Consider the following 17,629-nt stretch of genomic DNA (forward strand, 5'->3'; position numbering starts at 1 on the left):
TAAAATAACCCACTCAAGAAATGTCACTTACGATATTGTCTCTAGCCACATATTTTATTCAAAGATGTGAACATCTCAGAACATTCCAGAACATTCCAGATGAAACAAAATAGCCCGGCCACACAGTCCGCCCACCCTTTCCTCCTGCGTCCTCTCAGAGGAGGAGCATTTGAGTCCAGTGTTTATTTTGAGTAGCACAGACCTGAACATACAAGCCACGACGCGTCCAGGGTCAGCCAGAGATGCCTGCGGCTCCCATGCTACAGGAGAAAGTCGGGGAATCTGACGTATTGAGAAACATACTCCAGGTCCCCAGTGGACGGTCACCTCCCTCGGGTGTGCGACAACCTGCCCGGCGTGGCGACTCCACGGGTCAACAGACAGAGCTGTGAACACGGCTGCCTCGCCGACACCTGAACGGCCGCTACTGTTAGCCTCTGTCTCTGGCCAGCTCTGTCTGTCTCTGTCTGTCTGTGATTCTCTGTCTCGGTCTCTCCATCCCTGCATCCCTGTTGGATGGTGGAAGCCCCGTCCCCAGCAGCCCCTGCTCCGCCGGCGGTTCAGCACACGCTGCACCCAGCAGCCTTGGCTCCCTGCACTCTGTTATCCAGGAAACGTGAAAGCAATGCTAGGAAACGGAACAAAATATTTCTGCTCTAATGTGAAAGCCTCTTAATGAAAAAAAAAAAATTAGTGTTAAAGGTGAATTTTCCAAATGTGACTTAGCAGGTATAAGAGCTCAGATTGCCTGCTGCTCACTCACGCAATTGCTCCTATTCTGTGTTCTTAAATGTGCCCTCACAACAGCCTTGTATGTAAGATAAAATAAATAGAAGCTCTTTAAGATTTTTAATAGCTTGTATTTCCTTCTCGAAAACAATCAATTACAGTGGAGGAAGAAAAATGAAAATCTTCAGTGTTTTCCCCCACACAGTAGGAGCCCAGGCGAGGCGTTATCTACGGAGCTGTAACACTTTCCACTCTGAGCAGGGGAGGAAGCCTAAATATCAGAGGTCCTGCCTTGGGAAAACGCAATCTAGAGGCCTGACCTTAAAAAAAAAAGGTTAAGAAGTGATCGTTTCTTCTCTAAAATGACTAGCTGCTTTACGAAAGGATTATCCACAGACTTTGAAAAGGTACAGGGCTTAGCCAGTGTATATAAACCAAGATTCAAAATGAAAACTCTTCAGGAAAATCTTCATACTACTATAGCGGGCATTTCTGGAGCAAAACACCCCTTGAGACAATGTGCTAATGAGGCTGCCCTCAGCGCCTGAACCCCGCCATCTGCCTTTCCACCCCCGGCCCCACCCCCACCAGGTACCTCTGTGGTTCAAAGGGCTCCCCCTCTCTCCACTGGGGGCCCATACCCCACACCTGCTGTCAGAGTTTGCAGGGAGGTGACAGAGACCAGCAATCCAGCCTTCCCAAGACTGCGACCCTTCGGGGCGAGACCCGGACCAGGAGCGCCATGGAACTCTTGCAGAGGCCACCGTGGTGAGCATCCCGGCACAGCAGTGACCAGCAGCATCAGCAGCCACGGACCACAGGCCACATCCTCACAAAAAGCTTCCTGGGGCCCGCCTTGACTGTGGTTTAGCTGCCACACTTTGGGGCTCCTGCCCCTTTTCTGAACCTGGTTCGCCAGCCTTCCAGTTGATTCTGATAACTATGCACTCACTTTCTGTTAAGTTCTTCCTCTTATTAAGCTAACCAGAGTCAGATGCAGAGCACACAGCTAAAACCACAACCAATCTACTGTCTGGAAGGGCTGGTGGTTTCTCTCTGCATGAGAAGGGCTAAACCATGTGACCCTCAGGCTGTCACAGAAAGGACGGCATGGCTTATGGTCCTGAAACATGCTACAGCTCTCCCTTGCTTTCTCTGGGGTCACTCTTTCTGGGGAAGGCCAGCCTCCAGGCCATGGCAATGCTCAAGCTCAAGCAGTCCCGTGGCTGGGTTCACGTGGGAAGGACCAGGCTCTCGCCCACAGCTTGCAGCCGTGAAAACAGATTGTCCAGTCCCAGTCAAGCCATCAAGTGTGCTGATTTCAGACAGGTGTGCTGGGACACAGGTGCCACTCTGCTTTAGAGCTTCCAGAAGAGGTGTGTGCTGAAGACGGTATTAGCACAGTTCACGCGAGCCGGCCTATGTGCACCTCCAAGTATCCCAGGAGCCCCTGCAAATGCCTGCTTAGAACCGAGATGGCATCAACGTCAGAGTGTTCTTGCTTTCCTTATTATTATCATAACGACTTTCTAGCAAGTTCAGCAACTGTCATATCAATGCTTCATAACCTCTACACTTAAAATTTAAACATTATGAAGAACTTTCAGCAAAGACAAAAGTGCTACGTGTGGGCCCATGCTACTTTTTCCCACTGAATATTTACCCAGATTGTCCTGTGAATCTTGCAGTTTTTATTGCTTGGGTCATTAAATATTCCGAGTATACAGGGAGGTATGGCGGTCAGAGGGGAGGATCTACCAACCATAGGTTGATGTTGAAATCCTGCTGACAATCACACATCTGTCTGATGTGGCATCTTAAAAACATCTCACTCCCTCTCTCTAGTTCTTCCTGACAATCAGCCAGGCCTGTGACTCCGTAACGCCTCACGCAGGAAACATGCTCCTTCTTTATTAAAGAAATAAACACCTAAGAGTTTGTTCTCCAGAGACAAACTGCAAAAACAACAAGAAAATAAATAACAAAATGGCAATAAATACTTATCGATGCATAGTTTTCCTAAATATCAAAGGCACAGAGTGACTGATTGGATCATCAACCAAAACCCAACTTCCTGCCGACTTTAGTAGGCCCATCTGGGTTTCAAAAGTAAACAGAGGCTCAAAATAAAAAGTTGACAAACAGTCCTACAAGCAAATGGTACTCTGAAAAAGGCAGGGACAGCCATACTTGCATCAGATAAAACAGACTTCCAGCTAAAGCCAGTGAAAGAGATGGGGGTGGACATAATATAATGATTAACAGATAAATACACCAAGAAGACATTAATACTCACTGAAAAATTGCACCAAATGAAGGAACAATAAAATACGCAAAGCAAGTGTTAACAGACTTACAAAGAACTATCGACAGCTACGCACTAGTAGTAAGAAACTCAACATCCCACTTACATCGATGGGGAGAGTAACCTGACAGAAAAACAAGGAAGCAACATTATTAAATGAAAAATTAGGACAACTGGACTTAAAAGACATTTATAGGGTACTCGACCACTAAAAGGCTGAGTACATGTTCTTCTCAAGGGCACATGGAACATTCTTGAGGAAGGAAAACACTTTGGGTCAAAAACCAATTGTCAATAAATTTAAAAATATTGAAATCATATCAAGTATCTTCTCTGATTACAATGGCAACACATTAGAAATCAACCACAAAAATGGAGAGGGGAAAACCTCAAATCCAAGAGGACTAAACAATACAATACTGAATAACTACTGGGTTAATGAGGAAATCAAAGAAGAAATTTAAAAATTCCTTAAAGAACTGAAAATGAGGACACCAGCTGTCAGCACCTATGGGGTGCAGCAAAAGTGGTACTAGGCAGGACGTATATAGCAATACAAACCCGTATCAAGAAACAAGAAGGATCTCAAATAAACAATCTAGCCTACACCTTAAGGAACCAGAAAAAGAAGAAAAAATGAAACCAAAAGTAAGTGGAAGGAAGGAAATCCCAAAAATCAGTGCGGATATAAACAGAATAGAAATCAAGTAGTCCAAAAATTTAAGGAAAACAAGAGCTGGTTCTTTGAAAAGATATACAAAATGGACAAACCTCTAGCTAGCTCACTAAGACAAAAAGGGGAGAAAGATATAAATGAAAGAAAAAAAGTTACAACATCACAGAAATACAAAGGAACATAAGAGACCAGGATGAACATCTTTATGCCCCAAACTTGGAAAATCTAGAAGAAATGGACAGATCCTCAGAATCATGCAGCCTCCCCAAGCGAATCCAATAATACATTAAAAGGATCATCTACAACAACGTGGGACTTATTCCAGGGGTGTCAGGATGGTTCAACCTGCACAAATCAATGTAATTCACCACATCAACAAGAGGAAATTTACAAATCATATGACCATACTGACAGATGCAGAGGAAGCATCTGACACAACCCAACATCCATTTATATTTTTAAAAAAACAGTAAAATGGGTCTAGAAGGAATAAACTCAACATAATAAAGGCCATGTACGACAAACCCACAGCTGACATCATACTCAGTGGCGAAACAGCGAACGATCTCTCAGGTCAGGCACCAACAAGGACACTCACTGCCACGACGAGTCTTCAACATAATATTGGCAATCCTCGCTAGAGCAATTACGCAAAAGAGAGGAGTAATAGGAATCCGAGGTGGAAAAAATGTAAAAGTCGCTACTTGCAAACAAACAAATCTCAACGACTCCACTGAGAAACTATTAGAAATAATAAAACCATATGTCCTACACGCAATGATGAACTAGGAGTCAAGTACACAGTCCCACTGACAACAGCACCCAGAAAAGCTAAGTGCTTAAGAATTAACTTAAAAGGAGATAAAGATCTAGACAAGAAAAGCTAAAAGAGCGTTAAAAGAAAACTTAAGGAAATGAAAGTTATGCCATGAGCCAAGACAGGAAGAATTTAACTTTGCTAAAATGGCCATCTCTCCAAAAGCAATATAGGGCCAATATATGGGATTCTTAGCAAAGTGCCAAGAGCTGCCGTATGATCCAGTAATCCCTCTCCCAGGTATCGATCGAGCATACTGAAATCTTAACCTGAAGGGGCATCTGTACTCCTGTGTTCACCGCAGCACTATTTACAATAGGCAAGTTATGAAACAACCTGAGCGCCCCTCAACAGATGGGTGGGCTAAGAGGGGCACAATGGAATACGACTCAGCTATTAAAAAGATAAAATCTTGGGCCTCCCCGGTGGCGCAGCAGTTGAGCGCTGGGTTGCGAAGCTGCGCGTGGCCTCTGCAGCGCCGGTTCGATCCCCAGCTGCTCCCCGGCCACCGGAGGAGGGTCCCACATGGCGCGCAGACCTCTCCTGCCGCCCGCTGCTCCCCTCAGCAGTGTCCTTCGGTCCTTCTGCCTGCTCTGCTCCCCGCTCTGGCTCTGGTGAATTCTCTCACCCTCCCGTGCTTCTGACTGTACCCAGTGCTTGCATAAATAAATAAATAAATAAATAAATAAATAAATATCAATAAATAAATAAATAAAAGACTGACAGACTGCCTGTGAGGGTTCTTCAGGCTTGCCTGTATTTATTAAAAAAAAAAAAAAAGATAAAATCTTACCATTTTCAACAACATGGATGGGATTTGAAATGATTAAGCTAAACACAAGAAGTCAGAAGAAGAAAAACAAATGCCAGAGGATTTCACTCCGGTGTTTCAGAATATAAAGAGCAAAATAAAGCAGCAGGTCAAACTAAACCAAAACTAACCTAGAACTGAGGGTACCAAAGAGGGAAGGTGGGGGGTGAGGAGCCAAGGGGCCAGGCCAGTGGACGATGTGGGGGTTACTGAGCTTTGGCGGTGGGGCTGTCGGTGGTAACACACATTTGCAGAGGGGTGCCTGTACCCCGAGACACACACAGGGGTGTAAGTCAGTGTTCCCTCCATGGGCAGACTATAAACCGTCCACCACGAGGTCCGTTCCCCGGGATGGAGACGCCTGAGAAGTGCTGCAAAAACAGGGAAGTTCGTTTTCCTTAGATTGACTCAGACACTGTTTCCCTGAGACCTCCTGCACCTCACACCGGCTAATACAGTTTTTACACACCTTGACACACGTTGAAGTTTCCACCCGAATGCACCTTGCACTCATCAGCTTAAGCCTCCTGCATGGAAGTCACCCTCTGGGCAGCCAAGACAGCCCAGCAGTCACCCCATTTTCACTCAGATCTGCTGGTTCAAGAGCTGAGCTTCCACCAACTGGAAATCAGGCTGGGGGACAGCAGAGCAGGAGGCAGGCACCCCTTCCGACGGTTACCCCGACACCAGATCCGTCCCCATCCTGCCAGAGAGCCAAAGCTAGGAGGAAGGGGCCTCAGTGTGTGGCTGGGACATTGCGTTCAAGAAGGGCCGCGTCTCCAACGTGGGGTGTCGTAATGGGATGTCTCTGAAGCAGAAACTCTCCATGGAGACATGATTTTCAGGTCAGGAGCGAATCAAGGCTCTCCAGACTGGCTTCCTCCCTGGCTGGCAGCGCTGACGCCCCCGCCCTGGTCTTGGGCAGCACTGGCTCCGGAAGCCTGTGCCCTGGGCCTCCTCATGTGACAAGGCGGATGGATCATCTCTGCGCCCTGGGGCCACGACAGGGAGAAAACACTGGATGTTTCTTGGAGTGGCTGAGCTATTACTCATCTCAGAAGAATGGCACGCCAGCCTCGCTGAGGGGCGGGGCCTGCGCGCAAGGCCTCGGCCTGGGCAGTGTGCAGGCGGGCAAGCTGCCAGCCCAGGGGGCGGCCATGGCTGCTGACAGGGCCATCGCCCCTACGGGGGCTGGTGTCTGGGGTCGGAACCCCATGCCCCCGCTCCTGGGTCCCTGCCTCCGCGACGCCTGCGGGAGGTGGGCCCAGTGGGGTCTGGGGCTGGAGGCAGAAGGCCTTTTGGTGAAGCTGAGGCTGGGGAGCACAAGAGATGGGGAAGGTGAGGGGGGAAAGGCTGGGCCAAGCCCAGGGTCTCACAGTCCATCCTCCACGCACACGCGGGGACAGTCACTGAGCACGGCTCCCAAGGGGGGTCTCCGGGGACACCTGGCCAAGCGCCCAGACGCGAGCTCATCACACGCAGCAGCTGTGGCTCCGGGGCCGTCGGCTCAGCCACAAATGCCCAAGTGGAAATTGGGCCCCCAAAGGACACAGCTGCCCGATGTCCACGCTGCAGCCTCCGCACACAGTGGGTCTGGCGCTGAAACCTGTCAGCCGGCCCACACACGCGTGAGGACCAGGGGGTTGCTGGCAGCCGGGGTGACCCCCAGCCCACGGAAGCCTGAAACCATCACCTTGTCCTCCCTAGTGTTTGAAAACTCACCCCTCTTAAGTGGCCTCATCAAGTCGCCAGCACAGCGTGCGGACAGCCCTCCCACGGGCTTCGCTTGGGCGCCAGGGGCCAGAGCAGGCTCTGAAAGGGCTCAGAGGCCTGGGCTGGCTAGGAAGGGGTGGCCCGTGGCTACGGCACCCGAGCCCAGCACCTCCCGATGGCCTCATCCCCTTCCTGAGAGCTGGTACATCCAGTACCGTCCAGCACTGTCCAGCACCGTCCAGCATCAACACCGAGTCGGCTGCCACACCGCCCCCCCCACCACTCCAGGCTCCCCCACAGGGGAAAGCCCAGATCTCATTCCCGGGCCCTGAAAAAGCCCCCAACATTCTCCAGCAGGCCACACCGGCATTTCCTGGGGGGTGGGTAGTAAGTGCTGCTCCCCGACCTTGCGGCATGCAGGGGAGCTCCAGGATCTCAGGGGGCAGTCACCGTGCCCCAGGAGGGCAGCACAGGGAACCCCGTGGCCCCAGCTCTGCACCCCCAGACCCTCCCCTGTCAGATCTCCTGCCAGTGGCACCTCCCTTCCCCAGAACCCTCCACTGCCTCCCAGCCCTGAGCTGGGGCCCAGGCCCTCCCCTGGACACATGTTCCCAGGCAGAGGCGGGGTCCCCATGGCTGCCGCCCGGCCCGAGTGGACCTGCCCTGCCTCCCCCGGCCCTGGCCCCCATGCCAGACCCCCTTCCACTGCCTAGCCGTCTGCATCTCCCTCTCTGCAGAAGCCTCCCCGTGGCTGCCCCCATTGCGGAGGAGGGGGCACGGCGAGAGGTGACACCCCTGGCCTCAGGGCCCTGCACTTCCACCCAGACAGATGCGCGGAGCTCTCTGGTGGCCGCAGCAGGCGACGGGCTCCTCTGCCTGAGGCCTGGGCGCCAGCAGTGCCCAGCTGCCGGCGGGAGGGCGGGAGGGCGGGCCTGGCTGGGCAGCGGGCGCAGCGAGGGTGGAGGAAGGGGCCGTGCCAGGCTCCGGCCACCGAGTGACCAGTGAGTCTCAGCCCGCGGTGGCAGCGGGCAGCAGCCCCGACTCAGCAGGAGGATCACATGGTCCCCAAGATGCCCACAGAGCCCACGCCGGGAGCAAAGTGTCTCTGGACGGGCGTCGGCGCCCAGTAAACTGAAGCACACGCACAGAAACCTCCTCTCTGGCCAAGACGCGCACGGTCGAGCACATCACCAGGCAGGAGGGAAGCGTTTCCTGGGAACGGGACGCGAGGGTGGCGTGTGCCTGGGCCGGTGCCCGGGCGCAGATGTGCGGTCGAGCTGAGCCCAGTCTCGGGCCAGCGCTCAGTTTTTTAACAGAAGGAGCGAGTGGATTTTTAATGCAACTGGGAACTCTGCCCACGTGGCTCTGGGGATGCGTTCCAGCCCAAGGGGCCGTGTCGAGCTCCCCCACCCCAAACGGAACACGGGCCCTGGGCCTCCCGGCCGCCGGGTCCCTGAACCCCCAGGAAAGGCTCTTAAAGCGAGCTGAGAAATCAGCGAACACACTCGGGAGAGCCGGCTCTTGGGTGGAAGCCCTCCCGGGCATCCTGCCTCCCTCTGCCCGGCGCCAGCTGGCTTCCAGGACGCACGGGCTGGGCTTGGCCAGCAGCACCGGCCGCCCCGCAGCCTTGGTTTGCGCGAGTGACCGCACCGTCCTCGGCCTCCTCCTCACCCCGGTGCTCGCCTCCTACGGTTGCCGGCCGCCGCTGCTCCCTATGGATTGTCCCCGCTTGAAAAGGTCACTTCAGGGTGGGGCCCGAGCTAGAGGGAGGTCTTCAGGCCAGTCTCCAGGTGCCAGGCAGGCAGGCGGCTCCAGGCAGCCAGGCTGTGCTGGTCAGAGACCCCAGCCCACGGCAGAGCACGGCCTCCACCACGCAGGCGAGTCCTCCGGGTTATTAGGGAGTGTGTCCCGACCCCCCGAGTGCACAGCGTGATCAGATTTTTAACAAAGAAAGGACGCACAGGGAAGCGCAGGCTCATCGGTTTCAAGAGGAAAAGCCTTGGCCCCCGCCTTTGTGGCGCGAACCGTCTATCCTGGGGATTCCTGGGTGACCCCAAATGCACCTCAAACCCAGAACAGGGGCTCATCATCGTCATCTCCTAAACCTGCCTGGGGAGGTGCAGGTGGCATCCCTCACCCCTCACCAGGTGGGTCGCGCCGGACACTGAATCTGCGCGCAGGTGTTCCCAGAGGCCAGAGGCAGCTGTGACCTCACGCCGTCAGCAACTGCTGTCCACACACGGCCGCCACCGCACGGGCAGCCGACGCGAGCAGACGCTTCTCCAAAGAAGAGGAGCAGAGGCCAACGGATACAGGGAAAACGTTCCCCACCACAGTGAGATGCACCTCACGGCCGCGGGAACGGCACACGCTAAGGAGACCCCCGTGGCGCTCGAGAGGACGAGGAGGAAGCGGGGCGTGCTCACCGCTGCTGGGAAGGCGAACCCAGATCAAGCAGTCATTTTGGAAAACGATCTAGAATCATCTTTAAAAACTGGAAGTAGAAACACACACAGCTCAGACACCCCTCCCCACCTGGGGCATCGATCCCAAGGACATGAAACCATCAGCTCAAACAAGCCTGCGCTCCCCGGTGTTACTGGGGTGCTGTGACAACCGCTGGGGCACGTGGCCTCGACGCCCAGGGCGGAGGAGGGCTGCGCGGAAGAGAGGGGCAGGTCCGCACCCTGGAACGCGGCTGTCACACACAAAATGCTGCCACTTACAACAAAACAGAAGGAGCTGAGGGAATTGTGCGCAGGAAAGCAAGTCAGAAAGGACACTGAGGACAAACGTTGGCTATTTCCATGTGTCAGAGGAAACCCGAGGCGGCACAGCCCATGAGAAAGCAGGATGAGAGCAGCCAGCGCACTCACAGGAGAAACGCGGCTCCGGGGGCTGAGACAGAGGGGCAGGGAGCGAGGGCCCAAGGGGACGAGGGGCTGGCGGGGAGCAGGAACTGCTGGTCCCGCAGGCGGATCCAGACTCCAGGAGTGCTGAGGACCCCGAGCTCTCGCTCCTCGCCCGGCCGATCTCTCCACTCGGCCCCACGAACCAGCTCACTCACGCACCTGCTGTGCCCGAACCCAGGCAACCCCTCGCTGCTGCAGAAGCTCACGGAAGCCCCCCTGGAATGTCCCAGCCCCACTGGCTGCCAAGGAAACATCCCCCCAAAACAACATGCTCTATTGGGTGAAGTCCTGCCAGTCCCCCCGCCGACCCCACCCAATCTCAGCAGCTCCATCCCACTGCTGCACCCAGCGAGCACCCTGTGTGCCCGGCCTCCCCCTCCCCCATAGCTCCCCCCCAGGACAAGTGTCTTGATTTCTTTGTAACTGCAGCGCCAACTCCAGCGTGGGCACACCACCGGTGCTCAGTCAGAGCTTAACATTCCCCAGTGTCCCTTCTAAATGATCTTCCAGACTAAAATACTCTCCACATTTTGTCCAAGAACTATCCTTTGAAAGAATAATGCTGGCCGGCTAAGAATAGGCCTGGCTTGGCACAAGGCCGTGCAAGATTATCAAATTTCTGGCACTTGCACTTTACATTGCATTGGCCCAAAGTCAGGACTTGCTTAAAGGAATTTAAACGGGCAGACTGACCCCCTCCCGCAGGTGACTGGCCGGAGCAGACATCGCGGCCCTGGCAGAGAGCAGCTTCTCGAATGGCCGATCGCTGGCTGCCCGAGAGGTAGAGCAGGTGCCTGGGGGGGGGGCGGGGGAGGGAGCAGGAAGGGGGTACGGCCAACTCAGTGTCTCCTGTCCAGTGCCGACTCATTCAACGGCCTATGAAACCGAGGCCACCCACACTCGGCCAGAGCAACCTTCTGTTGACAAAAAGCACGAATTCCAAGGAACAGTCTTACTGGTGACAGGCAGTTCTGAGATGACCTGGCGTGACATGGCTGTCAACGAAGCTCCTTTCTGATCAGCCAGCTCCTCTAAGATTGGACGGGGGTTATTGTGCATCTTTAAGAAGCTAAAATATTTTCTTCTATTCAGAAAAACACTGCCATGGTTTCAAGTCACCGAAGCAGGAGCCCGGGGTGAGCTACAGTAAATCCTTAGCGATAAAACAAAGATGCAGACATTCTGACTTTTTAAAATTCATACTTATTTGGCGCCAGTCATTGTGAGTTTCTGCTTCAGAGACTCGACTCGGGCTTTGAGTCACGCTCGCTCGTGCCCTGACCTAAGCCACCTTCTGCCACCCAGGCCTGAGTTCCCGGGGCCACCCCCAGGAGCCGGGGTCCCACTCGGGGTGGAAGGGACAGCTGGGGCCTCGCAGGTGACCGGCGCGAGCCAGAGGTCCCGTATTCCAGAGGCGTGTCTCTCTCAGTCTCTGTCTCTGTCTCTGTCTCTCTCATTTTCTCGTTTCCTCTTTGACACGCAGAGCAGAGGGCCAGCGTGCTGAAGGTAGGAAAGGCCAGGAGTGGACACCTGCAGGAAGGGTTCTGCGCTGAATACCAGCCTCTCGAGTGAATACACCACTGCAGAAGGTCAGAGCTTTCCGCCGGGAGGATTCCCTCTCTCGCCACAGGATGGCCTCTCTCGCGTCCAGGACCCAGCCTTCCTCCCTTAGGTCAGTTCAGCCCAAGAGCGTGAGCTGTCGCGTCTGGTCAGTGCAGAAGGGTTCGGAGCCGGAGGGCTGGCAAACACGGGACATGAGAGGAGCTGGCCTCCTGCCTCCTGGTCCCCTTCACCCCCAGCCCCGCCCCCCAGCGAGGGGCCCACACCAGCGCGCGCCCATCAGGGGCACTGTCCTTCTCGAAGGCTGACCCCCACCAGGCCACACTTCAGACATGACACGACCGGACAAGCTGGAGGGAGACGGGTGGGGGCAGATCATGAATGTTGGTGCCACTTTTGAAGCTGGCCCTTTTGAACTGGACAAGAAAGCAAGGCCAGGGCTCTTGGGGTCTCAGGAGGAATGTGCTAGAACCAGAGCTTCCCGTTGCTGGGCTCAGCCCCCACGTGTGCCCCATCCTCTGAGGGCACTGGGTGTGCTGGCAGGGGTCAGGGCCAGGTCTGGCCAGAGCTGAACTCTGCCTGGCTGTCCTGTGAGAGACTCACGGCAGCGACTCAGCCCAGAAGACACCCCGTCCTTTTAGAGAGAGACAAGATAAAAAGACTGAGCACCAAGGTCACTTCGGATAACACACCGCAATCAAGCAGCTCCGTGACCGGACACTCGAAACTCGTGGCTGAAAAGAAAAATGGACTTAGCGAGCTCCCTGGTGCAGAAATCGGTGACTAATGTTCAGCTGGATATGTCCAAAGAGAGCTGAGGACATTAATGACCAGAAATTACGTCTGCATGTACAGAACGGAAATTAAGTGACTTGCCTGGGGGACAAAGCAGGTGACAGGGCTCGGCCCAGGGCTCGGCCGGGTGCGAGAGGCTGCCCGAGACTCCTTGTGAGAGCCAGGCCTGTGAGCCCCAGCGCCCAGGGGTCAGGGAGGCCAGACTCTCCCACAGGACGCTGTCCAGGCCCACGCCGCTGTCTGTGGGGTTGGGGGGGTGTCATCAGGCGGAGGTGGCACACATGGGAAGGGCAGGTGACACCCAGAGCCTCGGTGTCCTGAGGCTCCCTCTGGCCCCGTCCCTCTGCCCTGGAGCCCCGTGCTGGGCGCCGTCTGCGGAGAACAAGGCCCCATGGATGCGATTCGCTCCTGTGGCCAGAGAGAACAGCCAGGGTTGAGCACGCGCATGCAGCCTCCTCGGCCTCCAAGGCACCTCCAAGGCGCCCCCGGGGTCTGTGGGTCCATCCTTCCTCCAGCGCACTTAGGGGCGCCCGAAGTCCCTGCCTCCACGGCCTCGCCCCAGCCAGCACCCTCCATGTCCAGAGAGAGGCGCAGCCACATGCCTGCGGGGGGCCAGATTCAGTGGTGCGGGCAGGAGGCCTGGGGTCCAGCAAGTTTTCATTTTCACCCACTGAGCAGGCCCCACCAACAGCACTTCAGGGTTTCAGCGCATGCTCCCCGCTGTCCCCTGTGCCGGACAGAGCTTGTATTTGTTTCTAGAAGAAACGCGACCTGCTCACTGTCTTGACAATCTGACGCACTGCACCTTGCCAGGCCATACTCCCTGGACATTCTTGGTTGTGTTTAAAACGTATTTTCAAAAGGGATCTCCTTTCCTTTAAAAATATTTATTTGGAGGCAGGGAGCAGGGGCCAGAGGGATAGAAAGAGCAGTGGCGGGGAGAAAATGCACTCTGGCTGTATCTAGAAGCATTTGAAAACAGAGTATTTAGCTTAAATATTGGAGAGGACCCGGTGGGTTGGCAGCGGCTAAATCACCGCAGCCATCGGTCACGCGGGCCAGGGGTCCTGCCAGCGCTGCCGGGCGCCGGAGCAAAAATTTATTCAGTGACTCCTTCCCTGGGAATCGATATGAAAGGGTGTATTTACTTGTTTTTCTGAAACATATTGTTAAGAGTTTTTTCATTTCAGAAGCTGAGTCAGCGCCTTTGAAGTCTGCGTAGTTCGGAGTAAGACACGAGGCCCCGCGCTGGCCTTGAGCCGGGCTCAGTTCAAAGAGGCTGAGAACCACATCAAAACTCGCGGGCACAGCACCTGGCGGGGCGGGCCTGACGGGGGCACCGAGGAGCAGCACGCAAACGGAGAGAAGAAAGAGGAGCTGGCTGGGTAATCCCCAACCAGGGCTCTGCCAGCCTGCATCCGGCAGAAGGACCCCCCCCCCCCCACACACACACACACGGCGCACCTGGACTCTAGTAAAATTCAAGGATTCAAGGAACCTCTTCACCACGTGTGCAGCTGCTCTAAAACCCTCTGCTTCTGGAAACTGCAAGGACAAAATAATGAAAAGTTAACCCTCCAAATAAATGGGGTGAAAATAAACAGCCTGCCCTGGGTCTCCCTCCTCCAGGCAGGCCCAGCACCAGAGCAGAGACAGGTGCGGCCCAAGTGATGAGGGAGACAGGCCCCTGGGTGAGCTGTGGGTGGTGCCTGGAGCAGCCAGGAAGAGGGTGTGGGGGGGTGCAGAGAGACGGGGACAGTTCCTGTCACCCGCTCTCTCTGGCTTTGAGGGCACCATGGGCCATGCTTGGCTTGCAGGCTTTTCTGGGGGAGCCTGGGAGCTGTTCTCCTGACCCCGGTCTCCACGCCCAGTTCCAGCCCCACGGCCTCTTGGTGCTGGGCTTGCTCAAGGGCACCCTGTCCCTACAGCCCCCTTAATTCAGTCCCCGAGCCTCGGGTAATAGCATCAAAGGCCACATCCCTGCCTCACGGGCAACTTCACCCCCGGAGAGAGCGCACTCGTGAGGGGGGGTGTTCCCGGGGCAGGCGAGTGGTGATGGTCTGAGATTAAAATACTTAATCACACCAACTGACACGATCAAACCAACATGCAAAACCTGCCGACGCAGGCACGCCGCCACACTGACCGGCTGGGCACTTCCGCGCAGCCACCACCGGGCGCCCATCACCGTGGGCCACGTGACGCCAGCGGCCCCGCCACCCAGAGCCCGCACACGCTCGGGGAACAGGGTCCGCCATTTCCTGGGCGCCAGCCTCCCGACGCATCTGTCTCTCACCGCTGGGGCCAGGAGGTGACACCAGCCCCTTCCAGGGAAGGGAGCGCAGAGGCCTGACCCGCGAACTCAGGCGGCACCAGAACCAGGATTGACATCCGGACTCGGATCCACATGCAGACACATGTCGCGCGCCAGAAGCACAGGCCTTGGTAAACAGACAGACCCCTGCGGCCAAGTGGGGCCCGGAGCCTGCGACACTGGAGGCGGTGCAGACCGGAGCCCTGGAAGCACAAGTGGGGGTGCCCAACACGTGATGAAGGGGAAGGAGGTGCAGGGCGGGGGCGTCATCAGGCAGAAGGGAGCCGGCCAAGGACGAGAGTGCCCCTGACACCCAGGCTCCCCCTGGTGAGACGCTCAGGCTCAGGGGCCAGCCTCTCCCTCAAGGACACATCCAAGCCTGCAGGCCCTCTGGGCTGCGGATGGAAGCTGGGATGGAAGCGGCATCAAGTGAAGGAAGGAGAGAGCTCTCCCACCCCCCTTCCCTCACTGCTCCCCAACCTGCCTCCTGGGGCTCACCCAGGCTCTCTGGTCTCACAGGCCCAGAGCCGGTGGCGCCCCAGGGGGCCCTCTCGTGTCTCCAAGCTCCAGCTGGATTTGCACAGGCTGTGACCCCGGGGATTGGGGGAGCATCATTCCTGGCCCACAGGCCCCAGGACAGCCCCTCGGAGGGAGCAGCCACCGGCGCACATCCCTGTGGCCCGCGGCCCTGCACAGAAGGGAGCGGCGACCTCCGCCGGGGCCGGTGGCCATGGCTGTCCATCAGCCGTGCCATCAGTCAGCACCCCACTCCGTGCCTCTGTGGCCTGGAGTCAAGCAACAGGAACTCGGTCCTGGGGGCCACCGGCGATCTATCCGCGGGTGTCTCCACCACACCACCGAGAGCTGCCTTCTGCGGGACAAGTCACCAAGCCCTGAGCTTGTGAGCACACATGGAAAGTCCCAGGTTTTTGGTTTTTTGAGGGGGTGTGTGCACAGACATCAGTAAGACCACTGACCAGAAACCTCTGCCCCGAGGTTGCTCCCAGAGGCAGAGCCACATCTGGGAAGGGCTGGGGTGCTGCAACAGGACCCCCTGATTGAGAGCACAGCCTGGACCTCTTGAATCTGTTCCATGCCACCACCTGGACCGCTGCCCCCTGAAAGCCTGGAGCCCCTGCTCAGAAAGCCCAGACCCCAGCCTGCTTGCACTGGGGCTCTGCCCCATGCACGCCGTCAGGCTGAGCGGTGCTCAGGGGCTGGCCTTGGCCACGTCACCCCAACACGTCAAGCCCTCCTTGGCTCAGTGCACCGGCTGTGGAGAGGTGCCTGCCCTCCCTTCCGTCAGCACCGCTCCCCGGGTCCCCCGGTTTAAATGGGGATGGGTCTTTATGCTGCAGATTCCCAGCTCCTGGGGAACAAAGGCCTTGGGGTACCCCGGGTTGGGATTGGGGCGCCCGTGCAGTGGCTTGTGGGTGGTGGCCGTCCATCAGGGTTCTTCCTGCTCAGCCCTCCTGCACCCCGACCAGCAGCGCAGCGCCACCCGCCTCTTGCCCCGAGCTTGCTGGGCGGACCTGGACGCAGTGGTCCAAGCCCAGACCGTCCACACCGCACTCTGCACGCGCACCCCTTTCACCTTTCTGGAAAGATCCGCCTTGCCAGCCGGGACTGCGGTCCAGTGCAGCCGTGGGCAGGAGTGCGCGGGCTCCGGGGCTGTGGAGCCTCCCGGGCGCCGGGAGCGGAGCTTGGAGCTTGGCACGGTGCTAAGTGACCTCTGGCCCGGCTGACAGGTTCCGACCTCCAGTCCCGGGGCTCGCGAGCCCGGCCCGGCCCGCCCGGCCGCATCCCAGCCCGCTGCACCCCGCGCCCCTCCCCGCCCCGGGAGCCCCGGCGGCGGCTCCTGGGGCGCACCCGGAGCGCCGCCCCCTCCCCGAGTTGGTGCAACTCCAGGCACTTTCCAAAAAGGCTCCGTCTCCCGGGCGCGCAGCCCCCGCCCCGGCGCCCCCGGCCTCTGCGCTCCCGCAGCCGCGACCCGCGCGCCGCCCGCGTCGCCACCTCGGGCCGGGCCAGGCCGGGCGGCGGGCCTGGCTCGGCGGTCCCGGCGGCCGACCCGGTTCGCCGGCGGCCCGGAGCGGCCGGTCCCGCCCGCCCAGCCCCCCGCCCTCCCGGCGCCCCCCGGGGCGCGCCCCACCCGAGGGCGCCCGCCCGCCCGCCCGCCCGCGCTCACCTCGGGGGCGCCGGTCCTGCCGCGCCGGTCGCGCCCCCGCGGCGGCTCCGCATCTCCCGCTCCGCTCGCGCCCGGGGGCCTGCCCTGTCCCTGTCCGCCGGCGCGCGCGGGGGCGCGGGGGGCTCGGCCGGGCCTGGCGCCGCCTCCCGCCCCGCCGCAGCCGCCGCGGCCGGTCCCGCCGCCCGGCTCGGCTCCGCTCGCGGCTCGGCTCGGCTCCGGCTCCGCGGGCTCCGGGCCCGGCTCCGGCTCCGGCTCCGCGCGGGGGCGGCGCGGCGAGGCGCGGGGCGACGCCTGGTGTCCGGCGCGGGGAGCGCACCGGGGCGCCCCCCCCCCCCAGGCCGGCCGGCTGGCTCCCCGCGCCCCGGCCCGGCCCTGCCCCGCGCCCGCCCCGCACCCCAGGGCGGGGGCTCCGGGGCGGGGCTGCAGGGGGGACGGGCACAGGCGCGCGCCCCCGCCGGGACACCCGAGCCCCCGGCGCAGGCCCGGGCACCGCCGCAGCGAGGGCTGGGGGGGTGGGAAGGCCCGGGGCAGGTTCCGAGGCTCCCAGGAGACAGTAGAGGGGAGCCCTGGAGTCCTGGAGCCCCCGGGGCTTTCTCGGGCTTTTGTGGGGCTTTCCAGGGCGCGTGGCAGCAGGTGCACGGCGGGCAGGGCCGGGCAGACAGCAGGACCCCAAGCCCCCAGCAGGTGTCCGCTCTGGGCTTCTCGGCCCTTCTCTCCCCTGCGCCTCCCCTGCCTCTGCTTCTCTCCCCTGCCCTCCCCTGCCTCGGCTTTGGGGCCCCTGCATCTCAGCACCCGCCTGGCCCGCAGAACAC

General features: G+C 58.2%; 1 protein-coding gene across 2 annotated transcripts in view; it reads right to left on the reverse strand.

Moving 5' to 3' along the window:
* PTPRE (protein tyrosine phosphatase receptor type E) overlaps positions 1 to 16,838 on the reverse strand; it is a 99,972-nt gene extending 83,134 nt beyond the window's left edge. For both annotated transcript variants that reach the window (XM_037497148.2, XM_037497147.2), the window contains exon 1: positions 16,818 to 16,838. The gene's annotated coding sequence lies outside the window, so the exon portion shown is untranslated. The remainder of the gene's footprint in view (positions 1 to 16,817) is intronic.
* Between the last annotated feature and the right edge of the window lie 791 nt (positions 16,839 to 17,629).

This window comes from Talpa occidentalis, unplaced genomic scaffold (assembly GCF_014898055.3).
Source record: "Talpa occidentalis isolate TD23 unplaced genomic scaffold, MPIMG_talOcc4v2.1 talOcc4.8, whole genome shotgun sequence".
NCBI classification, from domain to species: Eukaryota; Metazoa; Chordata; class Mammalia; order Eulipotyphla; family Talpidae; genus Talpa; species Talpa occidentalis.